Genomic DNA, 13,542 nt, shown 5'->3' with positions numbered 1-13,542 from the left:
GCCTCACCACCCCCCCCAGCCCCCACGAATCTGCTGCTCCGCCCGCGGAAAGGGCGTGGGGGTTGGTGGGGGAGGTGTGTGTGTGTGTGTAGTGTGCAGTTGTGGCTACGGATGTGCGGGCGTGCACGCGCGCTCTGCGGGAGGCCTTGCGGGAGACAGCCCACCCGTGTCGCCTCCACGTCTCTTGCCTTTGCCCCTCCAGAGTCCCCTCCCCCCGCTCCCGTGCCTCCCCTGGGGAGGCTGAGTTCTTGCGTGGTCTCGCACTGCAAGAATCTGAGCCGAGGGTTCCAGAAGAGAAAGGGGGACCGGAGTGGGAGAAATAGGTTTCCAGTGCCCTTTGCTTAGAGGCCAGTTCGTCGTCTTCCGCCATCCCCGAGCCAGGCGGCTCCTGCAGGCGCCGTGGCGTGCCGGATACTCCCTATATGCTGTTAAGAGCATTGTCTGAAGGGCGTTGGTGGGAGCAGGGAGTTCCGGGAGCGCTCGCAGTGTCGCTTCTCTCACAGGGCTCCTAGGAACACTGTATCAGAGGGGGCGGTTTTCGTCCTTGAAGTTAACCTTGAAGATGATAAAGACCCACATGCCTACAAACGCCTTTGTTTTTCTTATTAACCCATTGTAGAAGTGGTATAATGCAATTATTAAAGCCTTTCTTAAAAAAGTTGCATTTTCAGTCTGTGCAACACGTTTACATAATAAGTTCCACAAGTGAACAGCCCAGGGAGTGAAGTTGATCATTCTTTTATTTGTCCAGAACTTTCTTTTTTCAAGTGCCAAGGAGTATTATCAAACTCTGTTAAGGTGGAATTTGGTGGAAACATCCTAAATTCTGTCCGGTTCTTTCCTGATTTTATCTCTTTTCTCACATTCCTTCAGTGCGTTTGGAACTGTCTAAAGAAAGTCTAAGCTTATGAATTTCATATGCCAAACTCCTTGTGTGACCCTGGACAAGTCTTTTCCTGCACTTCAGTTCCTTCATCTGTAAAATGGATTTGGCATGCACTTAAATGAGGTAAAGATCAGGCATCAGGTAGATAATATGGCAACGCCATTTGAATGCCACTCACACTCTATTAGTGTATCTGTCAACTACTGCCACATTATGCTGTGTAACAAGCCATGCTGAAACTCAGTGGCTTGAAATAATTATTTATTTTCATTCATATATCTGCAGGTCAGATGGTGCTGGGCTGGGCTAGTCTGGGCTTGGCTCCAAACTTTGGGCTGGATCTAGGTTTGCTCCACAGGTGTCTCATCTGCTGGCCCAAGGACTAGCTTGAGCTTGTTCTTCTCAGGGAGATGGCAAAACAGCAAGAGGGGTGTAGCACAAGAGAGTGTAGAAATGTTGAAGTGTAAAAGCATGTTATATCATGTCATGTCTGCTAACATCCCTTTGGCCAAGCCTGCCATAATGGAGAGGGGAAGTACATCCACCCGTGGTAGGAAGAGGGAAGGGATTTCCTGAATGAAAATTGAACTTCACAATCAGAGTAGGCAAACAACTGTAACAAACAGCTTCCAAGGTGACTTAATGCAATAAACGTTTATTTTCCACGCATACAGCAACGTTCTGTGCTGATGTTCCTGGCCAGGCATTTCTCCTCCATCTCTTCTTCTGGCACCCAGGCCCTTTCTCTGTTGTCACTCTGGCTGCCTTTAGGTACTGGAAGTCCACTCTCTGTAGCCCATGGAAGGGACTAGAAGAGAGGACAGAGGACCACACTAGAGTTTGTATGAACAGGCTTAGAGTAGTCTTCATTACTTCTGCCCTCATTTCTTTGGCCAGGGCTGAGTCACATGCTCTTACCTAACTGGAAGGGAGGCTGGGAAATGTAATCTGGATGTGCCCAGGAGAAAAAGCAGGATTGGGTGAACTTGGAGCAATCTCTGCTATACGCTGTTGAAGGATCCGCTAAACCTGAACATGAAAATATCCAGACATTCAGAGACAATAACTGTTTGTAGTGTTTCACTGGCCCTTGCTTTTTTTTCAAACACAATGCCAAGCATTATTTAGGTACTGTATTACCTTCCTGGGCCCCACCTTTGGCCTGAGCATGGGAATATTCAATTGTCCCAATTTAGAGCCATGGTAAACTCCAATTCCAACTTATATTTATTTAGGAAACAAAGGAATCTATTTCTTCCAAATATATCTATGGAGAGACATGTTTAGAGAGAGAGAAAGCATGCAGGATTCCCAAAGGAGCCTTAAATGGACTTGCAGACATTCCTTATTCTTTTTTTTTTTTGGATTGGAACACTTGGCCTTGGTGTTATTAGCACCACGTTCTCCCGAGTGAGCTAACCAGCCAGTCCCTTGACATTACTTATTCTTGCTCAGTGTAGCTCTCTGGCCCATCTCTAACAATGTAGGCAGCCTCCTTGGCATTTGTTGCTTAAGAACAATGGTCAAATCTATTGGTCTCATCCAATCCCATGGACAGTGATTTTAAAACATCTCCCTATTCCTTGACACTTCTCCCACCATTTCTTGGCCTTCGTGACTTTCTTTTAGTGAATAAACTGTGGCAGAAATGATGCTTTGTAACTTAGGAGGCTAGGTGGTAAGGACCACTTGGTTCTGCTGGACCCTCTCTCAGGATGCCTCTAAGCTCTGAGGAAACCAACCAAGGAAAGAACTCATGTAGGCATTCCAGCCACAGCCTCAGCTGAGGTCAGAGCCAACAGGCGACATCAGCTACTAAACATATAAGTGAATGAAACTTTGAAGCTTCAGACTGCCCCAGCTAATGCTGCGTGGAACAGAGAGACCAGCTATCCCCACTCAAATTGCAGACTCATGAGCAAAATAAATGTAGTTATTTTAAATCACTAAGTTTCAGAATGTTTGTTATACAGCAGCAGATAGCTAAAACACCGTGAGACAGAGAATCATAACCTGGTGGTGCCAGAGTCTCAGGTCCCGTATGGGCATTTTCCCTAAATATCTTCCATAACACTAGCACGTATACTTATCCAATAAACATTTATTGAATGCCCATGAAGTATCTGGCAGTGTTCTGGGTGTGGAAGGTATAATGAAATTCTCAAGTTACAAATGTAGTGTAGTAGATGAATAACTCAAGTCAATCAACAATGCTCAAGCTCTTGTCTTGTGTTTACTTATGACTTGGGATGTCATTTAGACATGACATTTCAGCCTGCTGCTTGGAACAGATTGTACACTGTTCACAGACAGTATAGAGAAAGCCAAACCACTAAACTCAAATTACATTGCCATCATCTTTGTTGGGAAGGATGCTTTGGAAAACGTAGGATGAATAAGAGGGATGTAAGAGTCTTGATGAGTGTCAAGCTGGTGGGAGGTTGGAGAGGGGAGTCTTTGGAGGTTTTCCATGGAGCTTCATCCCTCAGACTTGTCCAGTTTGACATTTTTATCAGAGACTGGAATGGGGTTATAGACAGAATGCTGATTACATTACAAAGGAAGCAACTGTGTAAGCTCCAAAACCAGCTGCTTTTAGTGGAGAAATGGACAAAATATGATGAGATGAACCTGATAGAGACAGATGGGGAGACTTCTTGGTCTGAACATGAGCCCTACACGTACAGGGAGACATGATTACCATGGTTAACTTGTAGGGGCAGTGAGACTTGTGGCTGCTTGACTAGGAAGAAAGAGTCCAGTGCAGACTTCCTTTGACTGTAGGGAAGCCATCCACTCCTGCCTTTGGGCCTCTACCCCTGCTGATGCTCTTCTTAGTTTAGATATTCACACTGTGCACCTTCTTCCTTCATTTGGGAACCTGCTTAAGTGTCCTTTTCCTCAGAGAACCCTCTTTGGCCACCAATATACAGTAACGCTGTCGTCATTCTCTAGCCCTTTAACCAAGTTTAACTTTTCCTTCATAGAATCCATCTTTAGGGCTGGCCTGTGGCTCCCTCGCGGTGCTGATAACAACAAGGCCATGGGTTCGGATCCCATATAGGGATGGCCGGTTAGCTCACTGGGTGAGCGTGGTGCTGACAACACCAGGTCAAGGGTTAAGATCCCCTTAGTGGTCATCTTTAAAAAAAAAAAAAAAAAGAATCCATCTTTAACTATATACAACCAAACATATTATATATTTGATTCTTTGTTTATTGTCTATGTCTGCAGGAAGAAATGGGAGACCTCATCTGTCCCGTTCACCGCTGTATCCTCAGCACCTAATGCAATGCCTCATATATAAGTGCTCAATCAATATTCTTTGAACAATCCATACATTTCCTAATCAAAATGGAATGAGCTACTCTGGGAGTGGTGATGAGTTCCCTGTTATTGGAGGCATTCAATGAGAAGTGGATAGCTAATTATTTAGACTATTATAGAGATGGTTCATATCCAGGGCTGGAGTAGGCTCACAGTGAGCAAAACAACTCCCTAGATGACCTCTGGTCCTTCTGTTGCTGTTATTCCATTTGTGAAACAGATTCCTTTTGGGTGCCAGTTTTGCCAACCTGGAAATAGGTATGTGACTGTCACACAAAAGGAGCATGGAAGCAAAGAAATCAGGATGCAAGCACTGTATTTTCCATACCATCAAAATGCTGCTTATTTTTGTAGGTCATGGAGTTTAAGGGCTCATCCAAGATAAAAATTTCCTTTTTTTTTTTTTTTCGTGGCTGGCCAGTACAGGGATCCAAACCTGTGACCTTTGTGTTACAAGGCTGTGCTCTAACCAACTGAACCAACCGGCCAGTCTGGTCCAAGATAAAATTGTGCAGAAAGTAAGGTGGGCCTTTGAGGTTCAGCCTCAGTCGTGATTGTTCTGCTCTGTAGATGTGTGGGTTAACTCCTAAATAAACCATGGTAGCTGCTTAGGTGGCTAGTGTGGCTATCAGCCACAGTGTGTGTGAGAATATTATTGTTTCAGTTTTCATTTCTGCTGCTAGAATAGCAAGAATGACAGCAAGTAACATTATTGAGCAAATTATTGTTTTCCAGATTCCACGCTAAGGACTTTACATGTATTATCTCACTTGATCCTTACCAACATAGCATGAAATGGCACTATTTTTAACATTTCTGCTTTATGGTGAGAATCAGAGTCTTGGTCAAGGTCACACATCTGGTAATTGGCAGTACTTGGAGTTGAATCCAAGTCTGGCTGATTCCAGAACCTGAACTCTTAACCACACCACCATCCTTGCCTAGACCTTACAGCAGTTTTCAAACTGCCAGCCTGAATCCAGCTGACATAAATATTTTGTTTGGTCACATTAAATTTAACAAAAAACTTCAGCCAGTACTCAAACATTGGAAGATTTCCCTACTGAAGACATAGTAGCAATGGGTCTATATTTTTTCATAGTAACACCATGATTAGCAGATACTTCCTTAAAATAGGGCATGTCCTCTTCACTGTGTTTCCTAATGTCTTTCCAGCATAGAAANAATTATTGTTTTCCAGATTCCACGCTAAGGACTTTACATGTATTATCTCACTTGATCCTTACCAACATAGCATGAAATGGCACTATTTTTAACATTTCTGCTTTATGGTGAGAATCAGAGTCTTGGTCAAGGTCACACATCTGGTAATTGGCAGTACTTGGAGTTGAATCCAAGTCTGGCTGATTCCAGAACCTGAACTCTTAACCACACCACCATCCTTGCCTAGACCTTACAGCAGTTTTCAAACTGCCAGCCTGAATCCAGCTGACATAAATATTTTGTTTGGTCACATTAAATTTAACAAAAAACTTCAGCCAGTACTCAAACATTGGAAGATTTCCCTACTGAAGACATAGTAGCAATGGGTCTATATTTTTTCATAGTAACACCATGATTAGCAGATACTTCCTTAAAATAGGGCATGTCCTCTTCACTGTGTTTCCTAATGTCTTTCCAGCATAGAAACCAACGTCAAGTTGCCACTTATATTTAGGCTGGTGTTCTGCTTATAGTGCAGAAAATTTTCTTCTCAGGTCTCTATCTGTGGGAGCCTGTCTTCAGAATGACCCAGAGTGAGTCCTGCTCCTGTTCCCATCCTTGTGTAGTCTCTTGAATCACACAAGGGTTGCTCTGTGTGACTAATGGCATATGGCAGAGATGATATTATGTCATTTCTGAGATTAAGTGATTTTTTCAATTTTATTTTTGTTTTTGTGAGTTACAGTGCATTGTTTCAATACATGCATATACTGCACAATGATTCACTTAGAGTAGATAACAGTTTTGTACCTGTTAGTACACCACTTCTCCCCTTCCACCTGCCTCCCAGCCTCTGGTAACCATTATTCTACTCCCTACTTCAATGAGAACCACTTTTTTTTTTAGAGTCCTCAAAAGGGTGAGATCACGTGATATTTGTCTTTCTGTGCCTGATTTACTTCACTTCGCATATTTGTTTCCAGTTCCATCCATGTTGCTGCAAATGGTGGGATATTGCATTAGTCTGTTTCTGTTCTTCTAACAATATACCTACAACTGGGTAATTTGAGAGAAAACAAAGTTTATTGCTTACAGTGGAAAGTCGACAGTCCAGGGAACACTTCTGGTGAGGGTCTTCTTTGGTAGTGGCTTTACAGCAATGCAGGGGTCTCACATGGCAGAAAATGGCAGAGCAGAGAAAGACTCTCACGTGCTCCCCTTTTAAGTCCCTCAGAACCACGCCCTGACCACTATTATTAATCCATTCACTAGGGCATGGTCCCACAATCTAATCACCTCTTCCGGGCCCCACCTTTCAATTACCGTAATAGGATTTCCCACTCTCAGCAGTTACGGTGGGGATTTAAGATTCAGTGAGGTTGGGGGTGGGGGTCTCATCCAACCTACAGCATTCTGTCTCTGATCCCCCCAAACTCATGTCCTTTTCACATACAAATACATTCATTTCATTCCCAAAGTCTTGACTTGTTTCAACTCAAAAGTCCAGAGTCTCAAGGTGCCATCTGTGAAATTGAAACAAGTTATCTACTTCCAAGATACGATGGTGGGACAAGCATAGGGTACATATTCCTGTTCAAAAGGGAGGAAAAGGCCAAAGAAAGGTGTAACAGGTCCCAAACAAGTCCAAAACCCAACAGGACAGGCATCAGATCCTANTTCTTCTCAGGTCTCTATCTGTGGGAGCCTGTCTTCAGAATGACCCAGAGTGAGTCCTGCTCCTGTTCCCATCCTTGTGTAGTCTCTTGAATCACACAAGGGTTGCTCTGTGTGACTAATGGCATATGGCAGAGATGATATTATGTCATTTCTGAGATTAAGTGATTTTTGTTGTTGTTGTTGTTTTGTTTTGTTTTGTTTTGTTTTGTTTTTTCAATTTTATTTTTGTTTTTGTGAGTTACAGTGCATTGTTTCAATACATGCATATACTGCACAATGATTCACTTAGAGTAGATAACAGTTTTGTACCTGTTAGTACACCACTTCTCCCCTTCCACCTGCCTCCCAGCCTCTGGTAACCATTATTCTACTCCCTACTTCAATGAGAACCACTTTTTTTTTTAGAGTCCTCAAAAGGGTGAGATCACGTGATATTTGTCTTTCTGTGCCTGATTTACTTCACTTCGCATATTTGTTTCCAGTTCCATCCATGTTGCTGCAAATGGTGGGATATTGCATTAGTCTGTTTCTGTTCTTCTAACAATATACCTACAACTGGGTAATTTGAGAGAAAACAAAGTTTATTGCTTACAGTGGAAAGTCGACAGTCCAGGGAACACTTCTGGTGAGGGTCTTCTTTGGTAGTGGCTTTACAGCAATGCAGGGGTCTCACATGGCAGAAAATGGCAGAGCAGAGAAAGACTCTCACGTGCTCCCCTTTTAAGTCCCTCAGAACCACGCCCTGACCACTATTATTAATCCATTCACTAGGGCATGGTCCCACAATCTAATCACCTCTTCCGGGCCCCACCTTTCAATTACCGTAATAGGATTTCCCACTCTCAGCAGTTACGGTGGGGATTTAAGATTCAGTGAGGTTGGGGGTGGGGGTCTCATCCAACCTACAGCATTCTGTCTCTGATCCCCCCAAACTCATGTCCTTTTCACATACAAATACATTCATTTCATTCCCAAAGTCTTGACTTGTTTCAACTCAAAAGTCCAGAGTCTCAAGGTGCCATCTGTGAAATTGAAACAAGTTATCTACTTCCAAGATACGATGGTGGGACAAGCATAGGGTACATATTCCTGTTCAAAAGGGAGGAAAAGGCCAAAGAAAGGTGTAACAGGTCCCAAACAAGTCCAAAACCCAACAGGACAGGCATCAGATCCTACAGCTGGTGAATCTTGTACCTTGAATCTATGTTCAATGTCCTCTGCATGCTGGTGCAGGGGTTGGGTCCTCAAGTCCTTGGGCAGCTCCACTCCTATGGCTTTCCTGGTTTCTGGCCATGCTTTAACTCTTCCAGGCTGGCATTGCATGCCAGTAGCTCTACAGATCTGGGGCCTCCATGGTGGTCTCACTCCCATGGCTCCACTAAGCATGGCCTGGGTGGGGTTTTTCTGCTGCAACTCTGACCCCACATTTCTTCTTGGCATTGCTCTAGCAAAAGCTCTATGACGTGAATCTGCCCTGTGACAGATCTCTTCCCAGTCCCTCAGACTTTTCTATACATCCTTTGAAATTGGGGAGGAGACTCCCAAGCCTTCACAGCTCTGGCATTCTGCAAGCCAGCAAACTTAACACCATGTGGATTCTGCCAAGGCTTCTGGCTTATATTTTCCAAAGCTGCACATCCAGCCAACATCTGGGGCCAATTTAGCCACAGCTGAAGCAGCGAAAGCAGCTGGGGTGCTTGTGTGGGGAGCAGCATCCTGAGGTGGCCTTGGGCAGGGAGCCTGTGGAGGGCAACTTAGGCCTGTTCCCCAAGACCATTCTGTCTCCCTAGGCCTCTGGGCCTGTAATGCAGACAAAGCCTCCAAGATCTCCGAAATGCTTTCAAGGTCTTTTTCCCTTCTCTTGATAATCTCTCTCTTCTATGCTAATCTCCTTGGCAAACAGTTGCTGGCCTGCATCATTGCATTTTTCTCCTGAAAATGCTCTCTGCTTTTCTACCACGTAGCCAGGCTGCGAATTTTCTATATCTTTACACTTGGTTTCGCTTTTAAATTCTGGCTTTATATCCTGTCTTTGCCACCATAACTCAGGATAGGTTGTTGCAAGTAGCCATGCAGCTTCCTTAATCCTTTGCTGCTTAGAAATTTCTTCCACCAAATACCTTGGGTCAGAACCTTGAAGTTCCACATTCCATGAAGTTTTGGGGCATGAACAAAATGCAGCCAAATTCCTTGTTAGTTCATAGCAAGGGCGATTTTTGCTCCAGTTTCCAATAAACTCCTTCTATTTCTCTCTGGTACCTCCTTAGAATGGTCTTTTCGGTCCATATTTCCATAAGCATTCTGGTCACCACCATTTAACTAGTCTCTAAAATATTCCAAACTTTCCCTGGTTTTCTTTTTTTCTAAACTCACACCAGCAGCTAGGCTTTTTCTAGCCAGCTCTTTCAAATTCTTCCAGCCTCTCCTAAACACCCAGTTCCAAAGCCACTTCCACATTTTCTAGTATTTGTTATAAGCAACATCCCACTTCTCTGGTACCAATTTTCTGTATTAGTCTGTTGCTTATAACTAAATAACTAGAACTGGGTAATTTGTAAGACAACGAAATTTGTTGCTTACAGTTTCTGAGGCTGGGAAGTCCACGGTCCACGGAACACGTCTTGTGAGGGTCTTCTTTGTCAGTGGCTTTATAGCAGCGCAGGGGTCTTATGTGGCAGAAGAGACTCTCACGTGTTCTCCTATTAAAGCCCTCAGAACCATACCCCGACCACCATTATAAAACCGTTTACTATGACATGGTCCTTCCTACAATCTAATCACCTCTTCAGGGCCCCACCTTTTAATTACCATAATAGGGTTTCCCACCCTCAGCAATTACAGTGGGGATTTAAGCTTCACTGAGGTTGGGGGGGTCATCAAATCTACAGCAGACATCATTTCTTTTTATAGCTGAATAATATTCCATTGTGTGTATATACCATAGTTTTTATTTTTTTTATTTTTTATTTTTATTTTATTTATTTATTTATTTTTCCTTTTTGTCTTTTTTACTCACCGGTAATGGGATCGCAACCCTCGGTGTCGTGCCCGCACCGGGGACCGGCAATGGGATCGCAACCCTCGGTGTTGCATCCGCACTGCGCTCAGCCAGTGAGTGGGAACTGGTCTCCACATGGGATCCGAACCCTCGACAGGAGCGCTGCTGCGCTCCCAAGTGGCGCACTCTCCAGTGCGCCACCTATACCATAGTTTTTAAATCCATTCATCCACTGATAGGCATTTAGGTTGATCCCATCTTTTAGCTATTGTGAATAGTGCTGCGATGAACATGGGAGTAAAGGTGTCTTTTTGATATATTGATTTCATTTCCTTTGAGTATATACCCAGCAGTGGGATAGTAGGGTCATAAGGTAGATCTATTTTTACTTCTTTGAGGAATCTCCATACTGTTTTCCACAATGACTATAACAATTTACATTCTCACCAACGATGTACGGGGGTTCCCTTTTGAGATTAAGTTATATAAGACTGTAATTTCCATTTTGGTGCCTGGCTTGATCTCTCTCTCTCTCTCTCTCAGATTTCTCATTCTGGGAAAGGACAGCTACCATGTTGTTTTAGTCTGTTTTGTGTTGCTATAACCGAAATACCTGAGACTGGGTAATTTATAAAGGAAAGAGATTTACTTGGCTTACGATTCTGGGACAGCTGCATCTGGCATGGGCCTCAGGCTGCTTCTACTCATGGTGGAAAGTGGCAGACAGCCGGCGGGTACAAGCAGATCACATGGCGAGAGGAAGCAAGAGAGAGAAAGTGCCAGGGTCTCTTTAAGCAACGAGCTCTCGTGGGAACTAATTGAGCAAGAACTTAGTCATTAATCCCTCCTCCCCCAGGGAGAGCATTGATCCATTCATGAGGGATCTGCCCCCATGACTCAATCAGTTTCTAACACTGCCACATTGGAGATCAAATTTCCACATGAGTTTTGGAGGGGACAACACATCCAAACTCCATCACGTGTTATAAGCAGGCACAATGAGAAGCCCATGTGGCAGTGAACTGAAGTTTCTGGCCAACAGCCAGTGAGGTGCCAAGGCTTGCCAACAACTGTGTGCATAAGTCAGGAAGTGGATTTTGTAGTCCCAGTTGAGTCTTCAGATGATTACAGCCCTGGCTGTCAAGTTTATTGATTGCAACCTCGTGAGAGACCCTGACCAGAAACCATTCAGCAAAGCTCTTCCCAAAAACTATGAGATAATAAATCTTTGTTGTTTTATGTTGCTAAGTTTTGGGGTAATTTTTTACTCAGCAATAGAGAAACTAATTTACTCTCAAAAGTAGGGAGAAAATACATTGAGACAAAGAGTAGAACAGTGGTTACCAGCAGCTGGGGGGAGGGGAGCATGGGGAGTTCTTATTTAATGGGACAGGATTTGAGTATGGGATGATGAAAAAGTTCAATCGGTGGATAATCGTGATGGTTGTTTGCTGTGGGTTGAATGTGTTCCCCAAAGGTTTATGTGTTGGAGACTTGATCTCCATTGTAACAGTGTTAGAGGGTGGCAAATCCTATTTTGGTAATTGAAAGCTGGGGCCTTTAGGAGGTGATTAGATTGTGAGGACTGTACTTTTCTGAATGGATTAATCTATTAATCTTTTAATGGGTGATCATGGGCATGATTCTGATGGCTTTATAAGAACAGCGAGTGAGCAGGTTAGCTCTGGCTCAGCGCATTCTCACGATGTGATACCCTGCATCGCTGTGGAGAGTAACCACCAAGAAAAAGGGCCTCACCAGATGTGTTCCCTGGACTTTGGACTTCCCAGCCTCTGAAACTGTAAGAAATATATTTCATTTCTTTATAAATTACCCAGTGTCAGGTATTCTGTTATAAGCAACAGAAATGGATGGAAATAAATTTCATTTCTTTATAAATTACCCAGTGTCAGGTATTCTGTTATAAGCAACAGAAATGGATGAATACATTGTCCAATGATGTGAATGCACTTAATGCCACTGGACTGTACACCTAAAAATGGTTAAAATGGTACATTTTATATGTATTTTACCCAACAAAGAAAAATGTGGAGAAAAAAGTGGGGAGAAAAGATAGATCAAGAGTGCCATGTGATTCAAGAAAAATAAGAAAGAACATATTTATTTGTGGAAGCAAAGAATATTTTATACCATTATAAAACCTGCTGTAGTACGAACTTTGATTGGTACAAGGGAAAGATGCATGATGACAATCTTGAAGACCCTAGGCCTCCTTTACTTCTTCACATGGTCTACCTGGCCCCTCTGGGTCTTTGAGTCAGCCAAACTAACTGTAGAGCAGTGGTTTCAAAGTGTTTTGACCTCAGAGACCACCCCCACCCCAAGAAGTACATTGAGTACATTTCACATTGTAACACAATACTCACCTGAGCACACACAAATGAAACAAATGTTTCAAGAAAAGTGAACAATACTTATCCTACTGTCAGTGAGGCCCTCTGACTTTCTCTGTTATATTCTTTTTCAGTTTTTAAAACTGTTTGTTTTGAAATAATTATAAACTCACAGAAAATTGCAAAAATAATAGGCCAAGTTCCCCTGTACCCTCCTCCCAATTCTCCCCAATGCTAACATCTTACATAACTATAATACAATATCAAATTGACATTGGTGGACTCTATAGGCTTTTTCCAGATTTCACCAGTTTCTACATACACTCATTTTTGTGTGTGTGTAGTTCTATGCAATTTTATCACATGTATTGAGTTATATAACCACCACCACAATCCAATTACAGGCCTATCCCATTACTATAAAGGGAGTCCCTCATGCTACTCCATTATAGTTCCACGTGCCCCCACCTATAACCCCTGGCAACTACTAATCTGTTCTCCATCTCTAAAATTTTATCATTTCAAAAATGTTTTACAGATGGAATCATGCAGTATGTACCCTTTTGACATTGGCTTTTCCCACTCATCATAGTGTCTTGAGATCCACCCAAGTTGTTGAGTGTGCCAATAGTTCATTCATTTTTGTTTCTGAGTAGTATTCCATGGTATGGATGTATCACCTATTGAAGGGCATTTTGGTTGGTTCCAGTTTTGGGCTACTAAAAATAAAGCCACTATGAACATGTTTGTACATTTTTTGTGTGTGGACAGAAGTTTTCATTTCGCTGGAGTAAATACCCATGGGGATGATTGCTGGGTCATATAGTAGGTGTATATGGAGTTTAATAAGAAATTACCAAACAATTTAGTAGAATGGCTGAACCAGTTTACATTCCCACCAGCAATGTATAAGAAATCCAGTTTCTTAGGATCGCCACCAGTATTTAGCATTGTTAATGTTTTAATTTTAGTTCTAATAGGCATTCTCATCATGGTTTTAATTTGCATTTCCCTAGTGGCTAGTGGTGTTGAACTATTCCTTTCCATTTTATTATTTCATTAAAAGTGCTGATTGTGGGGCCGGCCCGGTGGCGCACTGCTACAGTGCACCACTTGGGAAGTGCGGCAGCGCTCCC

This window comes from Galeopterus variegatus, unplaced genomic scaffold, assembly GCF_000696425.1.
Source record: "Galeopterus variegatus unplaced genomic scaffold, G_variegatus-3.0.2 Scaffold289, whole genome shotgun sequence".
NCBI lineage: Eukaryota > Metazoa > Chordata > Mammalia > Dermoptera > Cynocephalidae > Galeopterus > Galeopterus variegatus.
The sequence above is the reverse complement of the archived record's forward strand: the minus strand, read 5'-3'. Positions refer to the sequence as shown.